The 10,657-nt window shown below is 41.8% G+C and overlaps 4 non-coding genes across 4 annotated transcripts; 1 reads left to right on the top strand and 3 right to left on the bottom strand.

The window, feature by feature from the left end:
- Positions 1 to 73, bottom strand: trnak-uuu (transfer RNA lysine (anticodon UUU)). Its single transcript has one exon. It is a non-coding gene; the product is annotated as a tRNA-Lys (tRNA).
- Positions 74 to 4,045: 3,972 nt separating this feature from the next.
- On the bottom strand, positions 4,046 to 4,117 carry trnah-gug (transfer RNA histidin (anticodon GUG)). Its single transcript has one exon. It is a non-coding gene; the product is annotated as a tRNA-His (tRNA).
- Positions 4,118 to 4,302: 185 nt separating this feature from the next.
- trnar-acg (transfer RNA arginine (anticodon ACG)) lies at positions 4,303 to 4,375 on the bottom strand. Its single transcript has one exon. It is a non-coding gene; the product is annotated as a tRNA-Arg (tRNA).
- A 1,390-nt stretch (positions 4,376 to 5,765) lies between these two features.
- On the top strand, positions 5,766 to 5,848 carry trnal-cag (transfer RNA leucine (anticodon CAG)). The gene has a single exon. It is a non-coding gene; the product is annotated as a tRNA-Leu (tRNA).
- The last annotated feature ends 4,809 nt before the right edge of the window (positions 5,849 to 10,657 follow it).

Below are 10,657 nucleotides of genomic sequence, written 5' to 3'. Positions count from 1 at the left end.
CGCCCGAACAGGGACTTGAACCCTGGACCCTCAGATTAAAAGTCTGATGCTCTACCGACTGAGCTATCCGGGCTCTGCACCCAGCTTTAATCCTCACAAACATGTGACTTAAATTACAAACTTTAACATACGTTGTCCTGTAAAACTTCAATTAATATAAAATGTTTTTATTTCTGTTTCGGCTCTCTTGAAGGCGATTATATAAAGTTTTAGGTGAAGTATGTTGCTGCTTACACACACAAAGAAAAACATCTCTGGAGGAAAATTTTATGTTATGTGCATTTATATGTGGCAAAATAAAAAAATTTATAAAAATCAAATTGAGTTAGCAAAGAACCTTGAATTATACTAAATAGTTCTTCAAGTAGAAACAGTTCTAGCAAGAACACAAAAAACCCTAAAGAAACACTTCTTAAGTTTTTTATTATTTCAAATGCCATTCATTATTTCAAATGCCATTAATAATTTATAATCACTGATTTGTGAGATATCAGCAGTAGTAGATCATGTTTAACTGGTTTAATATTGTTTAAGCGCTGATTATCGGCTGTTTTTCGTGAGTATGTTGGGCGGTTTTCCATGCATTTTGGCGGACTTTGAGATGCGACATCTGGCAACCCTGGTTGAAGCGTTCATTCATATTTTGGAGCGATGTATGTTTGTATGCTAGAATATAAATAACATCTTTTACAAACTGCTGTCTATTTACATTGACATTTTCTCTTCTGTCTAAACCTTGAAATTGGGTTTGTAAAAGTAAGCGATACTGTGGATAATATATTTAAAGCGCTAAACTAACTGAAAGAAGCGCTAACGGTGGTGGAAGAGTCTAAAAGGGTTTGGAACATAGTCGTATCATCATAGCAGTACAACACAGTTTTGTCCGTAGCATCCGAAAATATCCAGAAGCTAATATACAAAAAACGTTTATTTTAATAAACTTACCTTGTTGAAAAAAGTATGACCACAATTTCTAAACAAACACAGTATCCGCTGCTGCAGTCTCTACACAAACTTTTCTGCACTGAAATCGCAAGGACACATTTTATGGATATTACGGTAATGCACTGAAAACGCGTCCTACAGTCATGCAAGCACATACAGCAGTGTGTGAGTTTACACTAATCAACCATAACATTAAAACCACCTCCTTGCTTCTACACTCACTGTCTATTTTATCAGCTCCACTTACCATATAGGAGCACTTTGTAGTTCTACAATTACTGACTCTAGACTGCTCACTCTGTTCTTCAATGGTCAGGACCCCCACAGGACCACCACAGAGCAGGTATTATTTAGATAGTGGATGATTCTCAGCACTGAGAATCAGGGCAGTGGTTCATTATTCCTGGTTCAATCGATTAAGACTCCCATGAAGTCACCCAAATGTCAAAGCATCCCCACACAATCACACTTCCACCACCTGGTGGTATGATGGATGTTCTTATTGTTTCTTATTATGGAATACATTCATTCATTCACTGCCTGTTTTATCCTGGTAATGATCACTGTGAGTCTTTTTTTCAAAAAAACTTCAAAAAGTAAATAAAAAAGATAACAATAATATCATTTCAGTGATATCAATAGCAGCGATCAAACTAAAAAATAAAACTGGTGCATTTTAATATTGTAGCATTATAAGTTCATGCGTTTCTGTCAAAACAAAACAAAAAAGGTATGTAAATAAAACTGTTTAAGAGTAAATAGGGCGTTAATGACATGGTAACACTGACAGACTGGCCTAAAGATTAATGCTGCAACGAATTTTGCCATAATTTTATCATTTCAGATTCCGAGTTGCTGCCAAATGATCATAATGTTTCTGCACTGGACAATGCGGGCATCGATCCCACTACCTCTCGCATGCTAAGCGAGCGCTCTACAATTTGAGTTAATTCCCCTTACGAAGACCCCACCTTTACTAATGTACTAACAGAGCGTTGATGCTGCATTATAAAGTCAGGGTGCAAGTGTTTAAGCTCAGACTCAGCTTTATAGTCATTCTACTGTATTATATAATACAATATTAACTGTATTCATATTATTCAATCTTGTGGATGATTGAATAGCCTACAACAAGCACAAACCGGGTTTGAGTTCGTAACAAATAATCCAGTCAGTTAAAAAGCCAACAAGAAGGCTGTACCTAATACACTCATACCAGAGAAAACACACCCTAACACGCTAGTGCCGTTACAGTGCTAACAATGGTCCACCCAAAAACATTATTTGGTCAGTTGGAGTGCTCATATGGGGCTCCCTTTCTATTGATATATGATTTACAGCGTAGTGACAAAGTGTACAGTGCAGCAAATGGGTTACAGATTAAGGAGTTTGTACAAATCTCAATCCGTGTGGGGTGAGAGTGGTATTAATAATTTCCTGGCTAGTCAGGATGGCTGAGCGGTCTAAGGCGCTGTGTTCAGATCGCAGCTTCCCCTGGAGATGTGGGTTAGAATCCCACTTCTGACAGCACATACTTGATACAAATTTATATCATTAACCCACTACCATACATAATAATGTGAAAAGATATAACAGTTCGTACAAATCTTAGTCTTAGTTTTCTATTACAAAAACTATCCTTTACCCTTTGTAAATTTTAATGGATTAACAGAGCATTGATGCTGCATTAAGTAGGAGTGCAACGTGTTTAATCTTACGTACTCTTTTCTATATTATGTGGTGCTTTTATATCATCACAGACTCAGTTTATTTAAAATGTTCATCCCAGCTTTTAGGACGAACTGAAAAAAATAATAACTGTCTTTGTACCACTGACAGACTGACTTAAGGGTTGATGCTGCATTTAAAGGGGATGTCGTGAGTTTCAGCTGTTCATCTTTTACAAAGCAGTTCACCAGATGAAAAACCAACAAAATGTCACGTACCGCTGCTTTAACCAAAAACATTTCAAAATTGAAAAATTACAAGTTATTGCGTTTGGCAATTTAAAAATCAAAAATGATTTTTAAAAAATCTTTAAAAAAATTTAAAAATGATTTGAGTGAAAATAGAGCATAAATGTTATTGTAACATTGTAAATTTTGATGCTGCATTTCAGTGAGCATTGACGCAACAAGTTTCATATTACGTGATGCCTTAAATGATCATAATGTTTCTGCACTGGAGAATGCGGGCATCAATACCGCTACCTCTCACATGTTAAGCGAGCGCTCTACCATTTGAGCTAATTCCCCCTACTATGAACCTCTTTTACCCTTTGCAAATTGTAATGTACTGACAGAGCAGAGCGTTAATGCTGCATAACTGTCTTTGTACCACTGACAGACGGACTTAAGGGTTGATGCTGCTTTATGTAAGGGCCAAAATAGTGCAGTTCAAAAAGTCTCAGTCAGCCGACAGTGCCAACATGCAGCCATATTCGGGGATGAGATCTTTTATGAAGTGCATTCTCTTTGATTTTGTTGGACTTGTAGGAGATTCTTCTGTTCTTGTTGCAGTGCTGCTGGAGGGTTTTCTTTTTAATGGTGGTGGTGGGGTGTTTGTGATTATATGTAACTGTAATACCTTATGTGCATTTGCATCTTTGTTCCCATTTTGACGGTATAAAGCATGAGCTGTCAGAAGGGGAATTCGAACCCACGGCTCCAGGGGAGACTGCGAGCTGAACGACTGCTTGGCCATCCTGACTTGCTTGCACGTTAACAATGCCAATTTTCCTCAACACCCCCACATGGCCTAGGATTTGAACTGCAAGCTGCTTGAGCTACAGCAACAAGGCGCCGAGGAACTAATACACAGAGTTTTACTCGAGTCCAATCATAAAGGCCAATTCCCAAACGGAAGTCGAAAACCTGGGTAAAAATCAGGAATCCTGACCGCTAGACCATATGGGAAACTGCAAGGCTCAGCACCGGCTGACGCCAGAATCAGCCACTTCATTCTGCTCTGCCAAGTCTTTGTCACCTTGACAAGACCTGCATTGTTGGATCTGGGGTACAGAGAACCATGCACAAGGAGTTAGAGAGACAAAAAAAGAGAGAGAATAGAAACCTTCGAAGCACGGCATACAAAAAGACAGTGCCGTGACCCGGATTCGAACCGGGGTTGCTGCGGCCACAACGCAGAGTACTAACCACTATACGATCACGGCTTCCGAGCAGTCTGCCACTGGTGGCTCATGTCAGCTGCTCCCTGATAGACTGCAGTCATAGCTCCAACAGCATCAGCCACTTCTTTCCGCTCTGACAAGTCTTTTTCACTTTGACAAGACCTCCATTGTTGGATGCATTGTTGGTGCTCCATACACAAGGAGTTAGAGAGACAAAAAAAGGAAACCAGGCCAGCCAGGAGTCGAACCTAGAATCTTCTGATCCGTAGTCAGACGCGTTATCCATTGCGCCACTGGCCCCTGTTTGACTATGGTTCTGACTTTCCTGAAGCTCCAGCCTAATTTCGGTCTCTTGCCAGAGGAGAGAATAGAAACCTTTGAAGCACGGCATACAAAAAGACAGTGCCGTGACTTGGATTCGAACCGGGGTTGCTACGGCCACAACGCAGAGTACTAACCACTATATGAGCATGGCTTCCCAATGCTCAGCCACTGCTCCCTGACAGACTACAGTCACAGTTTCAACAGAACAAGCTGCTTGAGCTACAGCAACAAGGCAACGAGGAACTAATAGGCAAACAACGAGCACAACAGGGTTTGAGTTCTTAAAAAATAATAAATAATCTTAATAAATAATCCAGTCAGTTAAAAACCCAACAAGAAGGCTGTACCTAATACACTCATACCAGAGAAAACACACCCTAACATGCTAGTGCCGTTACAGTGCTAACAATGGTCCACCCAAAAAACATTATTTGGTCAGTTGGAGATCTCATATGGGGCTCCCTTTCTATTGATATATGGTTTACAGCCTAGTGACAAAGTGTACAGTGCAGCAAATGGGTTACAGTCAGTACATTGTTACGATGAAATCTTTTATTGAATGAAGACCAAGAACCTCAAAATTAGCCACTAAAATATAATTATTTATTTAGAAAAGATGGAAGGAGTCTCTGAGCTCTGCAGTTGAGCGCTCGCCTGCAAGTTTCTCTCTGCCTGTGTTATGCCGCCAGCCAAGGAGGAACTCTCTCGCCTCCGTGCTGAATTTCCTTTTTATAGCAGTGCCCCAACTTAAAATCTTCGTCTCTTTAGGTTCTGCAGAACCAGTTCAAACTAGTTTACTCTAACCAAGGTTTAGCTCTGCATACACTTCCTACTCTGCATGCTTTGTTTAGATTGTTGTTTAACACCCAGGCCGACTTCTGACCACCATAACCCCCTACTTGACCCTGATCAGCTTTTTATCTTGTTTGTGCAGTTCCATCTTCTGCTTTCTTATGCTAATGTCTTCGAACATCATGCACACAGTATGGCCTGCAGATATTAGGTGCGTTATTAAGAACACACAGCAACGGTTGAAATCTGTCCCAGAATGCTAACAGGATTTTAAAATTCTAACAACATATACTGTACATAATAATGTGAAAAGTTCGTACAAATATTAGTCCGTGTGGGGCGAGGGTGGTGTCGATGGTACCCAAGCTAGTCAGGATGCGGTCTAACGAGCTGCGTTCAGGTCACAGTCTATCATTGAGGCGTGGGTTTGAACTTCTGACTGCTAGTGCTTTATGCAAACTTATGTCTTTAACCCTCTAACATACATAATAATGTAAAAAGATTCAGCAGTTCGTACAAATCTGTGGCCATGTGGGGGTGTTGAGGAAAATTGTCTTTCATAATGTGCATTCAGGTCAGGATGGCCGAGTGGTCTAAGGCGCTGTGTTCAGGTCGCAGTCTCCCCTAGAGGCGTGGGTTCGAATCCCACTTCTGACAGCTCATGATTTATACAAATCTACTTCTTTAGAGGACACAGTCATCAGGGAATACAGTTTTCATCAAAGGGTGAACATGGTCTGCAACAATGCTGAGGTAGGTGCTACGTGTCAAAGTAACATCCACATGGATGCCAGGACCCAGGCTTTTGATCACTGAAAATGTGAGAAACTGAATCATGTATTCATCCTGATCTTGCTCTGTTTATTGTTGCAGCTCTGCTGGAGGGTTATTTTGTTGGTGTTTGTGGTGGTGGTGGTGGGGTCTTTGTTCCCATTTTGCTTTATTTAGTATATGATGTACTTTACATCCATTTAAATATGTAATTAAATACTTAAATATCCATTTAAGTATGTTTATTCAGCGTCCATTTACATTGTTACAGCAGTATTTTACGACAAAAATGGAAATGTTCACATTATTTAAATGGGTGTAAAGTACATCATTTACTAAATAAACCAAAATGGGAACAAAGACCCCACCACCACCACCACCACAAACTAACAAAATAACCCTCCAGCAGAGCTGCAACAAGAACAGGACAATCTCCTACAGGTCCAACAAAATCAAATACATTTTTACATTTACATTTTCGGCATTTAGCAGACGCTTTTATCCAAAGCGACTTACAATTATGACAGAACACAATTTTTTTTTGAGCAATTGAGGGTTAAGGGCCTTGCTCAGGGGCCCAACAGTGGCAACTTGGTGGTGGTGAGGTTTGAACCGGCAACCTTTTGATTACTGGTCCAGTACCTTAACCACTGAGCTATCACCGCCCAAAGACAAAATGCACTTTATAAAAGACTTCACATTGTTCGTCCTAAAGGCTAAGATCAACGTTTTAAATAAACTGAGTCTGTGATGGTTCAAAAACAACGCATAATATAGAAAAGAGTACGTACCAAAATGGGAACAAAGACACCACCACCACCACAAACACCAAGAAAATAACCCTCCAGCAGAGCTGCAACAAGAACAGGACAATCTCCTACAGGTCCAACAAAATCAAAGACATTTTTACATTTACCAGACGCTTTTATCCAAAGCGACTTACAATTATGACAGAACACAATTTTTTTTGAGCAATTGAGGGTTAAGGGCCTTGCTCAGGGGCCCAACAGTGGCAACTTGGTGGTGGTGAGGCTTGAACCGGCATTTTTTTGATTACTGGTCCAGTACCTTAACCACTGAGCTATCACCGCCCAAAGACAAAATGCACTTTATAAAAGACTTCACATTGTTCGTCCACAGTCGCCCTCGGCTTGCTCAACAGGGGTTTTTGTATCTGTTGGTCCTGGATTTTGTAAAGTTGCTTTGAGACAATGTATATTGTAAAAAGCGCTATATAAATAAAGTTGACTTGACTTGACTTGACTAAAGGCTAAGATCAACGTTTTAAATAAACTGAGTCTGTGATGGTTCAAAAACAACGCATAATATAGAAAAGAGTACGTGAGCTCAAAGACGTTGCACCCTCATTTTATAATGCAGCATAGAATAGAAGAATAGAATAGAATCTTTATTGTCACTATACACAAGTACAATGCAATTTCGAGTGGCATCTCTCCAATAGAGTAGCAGCAGTAGAAGAAAGACAGTAGTAGTAATCACAAAAAAAAGAAAGAACAATAAAAATCCATTGAGCTGTTTTCACTACGCGATGCAGATCCTTACACTCGGCGGCAGTGCAGCTTGAATACCACTCTGTGAAATTGCTGGTCAGAATACTTTCTATTGTGCTCTTGTAAAAGTTTACTAGTAGGTTCTGCCGTAGTTTGGCCTTTTTCAGCTTCCTGAGAAAGAAGAGTCTTTGTTGAGCCTTCTTAATCAGGTGTGAGGTGTTAACGGTCCACGTCAGCTTATCAGACACGTAGACTCTGAGGAATATCAGGCTTTTCACCATCTCCACCTTGTTTCCATGGATGTGCAGGGGGAGGTGGTTTATCTCCTTTGTTCTTCAAAAGTCAATGACGATCTCCTTTGTCTTAGAGGTGTTAAGAGCCAGGTTGTTTAATGTACACCAATCAGACAAGTGAGCTACCTCCTGCCTGTAGGCCATTTCCTGATTGTTGGAGATCAGTCCATCTATAGTTGTGTCATCTGAAATTTTAATTATTCTGTTGGAATTGTGAATGGTGGTACAGTCCTGTGTAAAAAATGTGAAAAGCATAGGGCTTATCACACAACCCTGCGGCGTTCCTGTGTTTAGGATGAGGGTGGAGGAGGTGTGGTTGCCAATTTTGACCTTTTGTGGACGTCCAGTGAGAAAATCCATAATCCAGGTGCACATTGAGGAATTCAGGCCCAGGTTCACCAGTTTGCTGACCAGTTTATTTGGGGATGATCGTGTTAAATGCGGAGCTGAAGTTCACAAATAAAATCCTCACATCGCTGTCAAGTTCCTCCAAATGTGTCAGCGCGGTGTTGAGTGCTGTTGTTATGGCGTCCTCTGTTGAGCGATTTGGTCGGTAGGCAAACTGATACATGTCCAGGCCAGATGGGATGACTGTTCTGATGTGTGAAAGCACCAGCTTCTTGAAGCATTTCATGACTATGGGTGTTGTGTTAGAGCCACTGGACGATAGTCATTCAGGCATGATGAAGCTGATTTCTTGGGTACTGGAACGATGGTGGAGGATTTGAGACACGTTGGGACAGCAGCTTGTTGGAGTGAGAGGTTGAATATGCTGGTAAACACCTCTGTAAGCTGGTCGGCACATGCTTTCAGCACCCGGCCGGGAACTCCATCTGGATCTGCTGCTTTGCTTGCATTGACTTTCCTCAGGGTGGTTCTCACCTGGTGGTGGTTTAGAACCAGTGTTGGTCCTCCAGTAGTTGGGTTGGTGAGTGGCGGGATGGGCGGAGCCACATTCTGAGTATATAAAAATATTAGTCCGTGTGGGGTGGGGGTGGTGTTGAGGATGACTCAGCTAGTCAGGATGGCCGAGCGGTCTAAGGTGCTGCGTTCAGGTCGCAGTCTCCCCTGGAGGCGTGGGTTCGATACAGCTACAGGATGATCAAACCTGAGCTTGTGTCCCATGCCCAATCATGAGAATTGCCTGGTTATTTAAGTGAAGCAGCCCACGGGACTATGCAAGGCAGGGGGTGTCCTCTTCCCCGAGTCAAGCCTAGCACTAATCGTATACCTTGTTCATCCTCCTCCTGGAGGGTGTGACCTGGGTTCTCTAATGGGATGGGGTGTGGGGGGAATTAGTGAGCGGGTCCTGTCGATGCTCTTTGAGCCCAGCAATGGTCCTTCCGCTTGATCCATATCCACTGGCTGCTTCTTTCGGCCGCTTCAGAGACTGATCTAATTGTTTGTCGTAGAGCCTGTCCATGGATGCCAAGTTCTTTCAGCAGCCTGATGGTGGAAGAAGCCACAAAACCTCTGCATCCCACTTCAACTGGATAGACTTTCACGTTCCATCCTCGTTGCTGAGCATCTGCTGCCAGTTCTGTGTAGCGCAGTTTCTTGCGCTCATAGGCCTCTTCTGTTGAATTCTCCCATGGAACTGTGAGCTCTGTGATGTATACAGACTTCAATGAAGGGGACCAGAGTACCAAGTCTGGCCTAAGGGTGGTGCACAACAGGGTTTGAGTTCTTAAAAAATAATAAATAATCTTAATAAATAATCCAGTCAGTTAAAAACCCAACAAGAAAACTGGACCTAATACACTCATACCAGAGAAAACACACCTTAACACGCTAGTGCCGTTACAGTGCTAACAATGGTCCACCCAAAAAACATTATTTGGTCAGTTGGAGTGCTCATATGGGGCTCCCTTTCTATTGATATATGGTTTACAGCGTAGTGACAAAGTGTACAGTGCAGCAAATGGGTTACAGTCAGTAAATTTACCATACATAATAATGTGAAAAGATTCAGGAATTTGTACAAATATTATTCCTTGTGAGGCGAGGATGGTATCTGTGGTACCCTAGCTAGTCAGGATGGCCGAGCGGTTCGGTCTAAGGCGCTGCGTTTAGGTCGCAGTCTCCCCTGAAGGCGTGGGTTCGAATTCCACTTCTGACATCTCATGCTTTGTACAAATTTACATCTTTAATGCTCTACCATACATAATAATGTGAAAAGATACAAAAGTTAGTACAAATCTTAGTCTTAGTTTTTTATTATTTCAAATGCCATTAATAATTTATAATCACTGATTTGTGAGATATCAGCAGTAGTAGGCCATGTTTAACTGGTTTAATATTGTCCTCGATCAGCTCTGTCCTCTTACCCTTAAACGAGGAAAAACTTCTCACCCTGCTCCTTGGCTTTCAGATGCAGCAACAGAAGAGAATTAAGGGCAGCTGAGAGAAAGTGGAGAAAATCTAAGCTTGGTGTTGATCTCCACTCCTACCACGATCTGCTGTCCAGGTTCTCATCCGATGTGACTGCTTCAAAAACATCTTTTTACAAAGCCAAGCTTGAACAATCTGCTGCTGACCCACGTAAGCTTCATGCTATCTTTTCCTCTCTTCTGAACCCTCTTCCTTCTCCCCCATCTGCCTCTCTTACTGCTACTGACTTTGCAACATTCTTTCAGGACAAGATTGACAAAATCAATCAATCCTTCTCTCTGACTGACCCACTTTCAACTGACCCTCAACCCACCAACACACTCACCAGCTTCACCCCACTCACCATGGATGAGGTTGCACAGCTCCTCTCATCCAGCAATCCCACTACATGCACACTCGACCCTATACCATCCACCATCCTCAAAGACATCTCACAGGACCCAATCCCCTTCATCACACCCATCATCAACAACTCCCTGACATCAGGTGTCGTCCCTACT

The sequence above is a fragment of the Trichomycterus rosablanca genome, unplaced genomic scaffold (assembly GCF_030014385.1).
Source record: "Trichomycterus rosablanca isolate fTriRos1 unplaced genomic scaffold, fTriRos1.hap1 scaffold_239, whole genome shotgun sequence".
NCBI classification, from domain to species: domain Eukaryota; kingdom Metazoa; phylum Chordata; class Actinopteri; order Siluriformes; family Trichomycteridae; genus Trichomycterus; species Trichomycterus rosablanca.
This window is presented reverse-complemented; position numbering and strand designations above follow the sequence as displayed.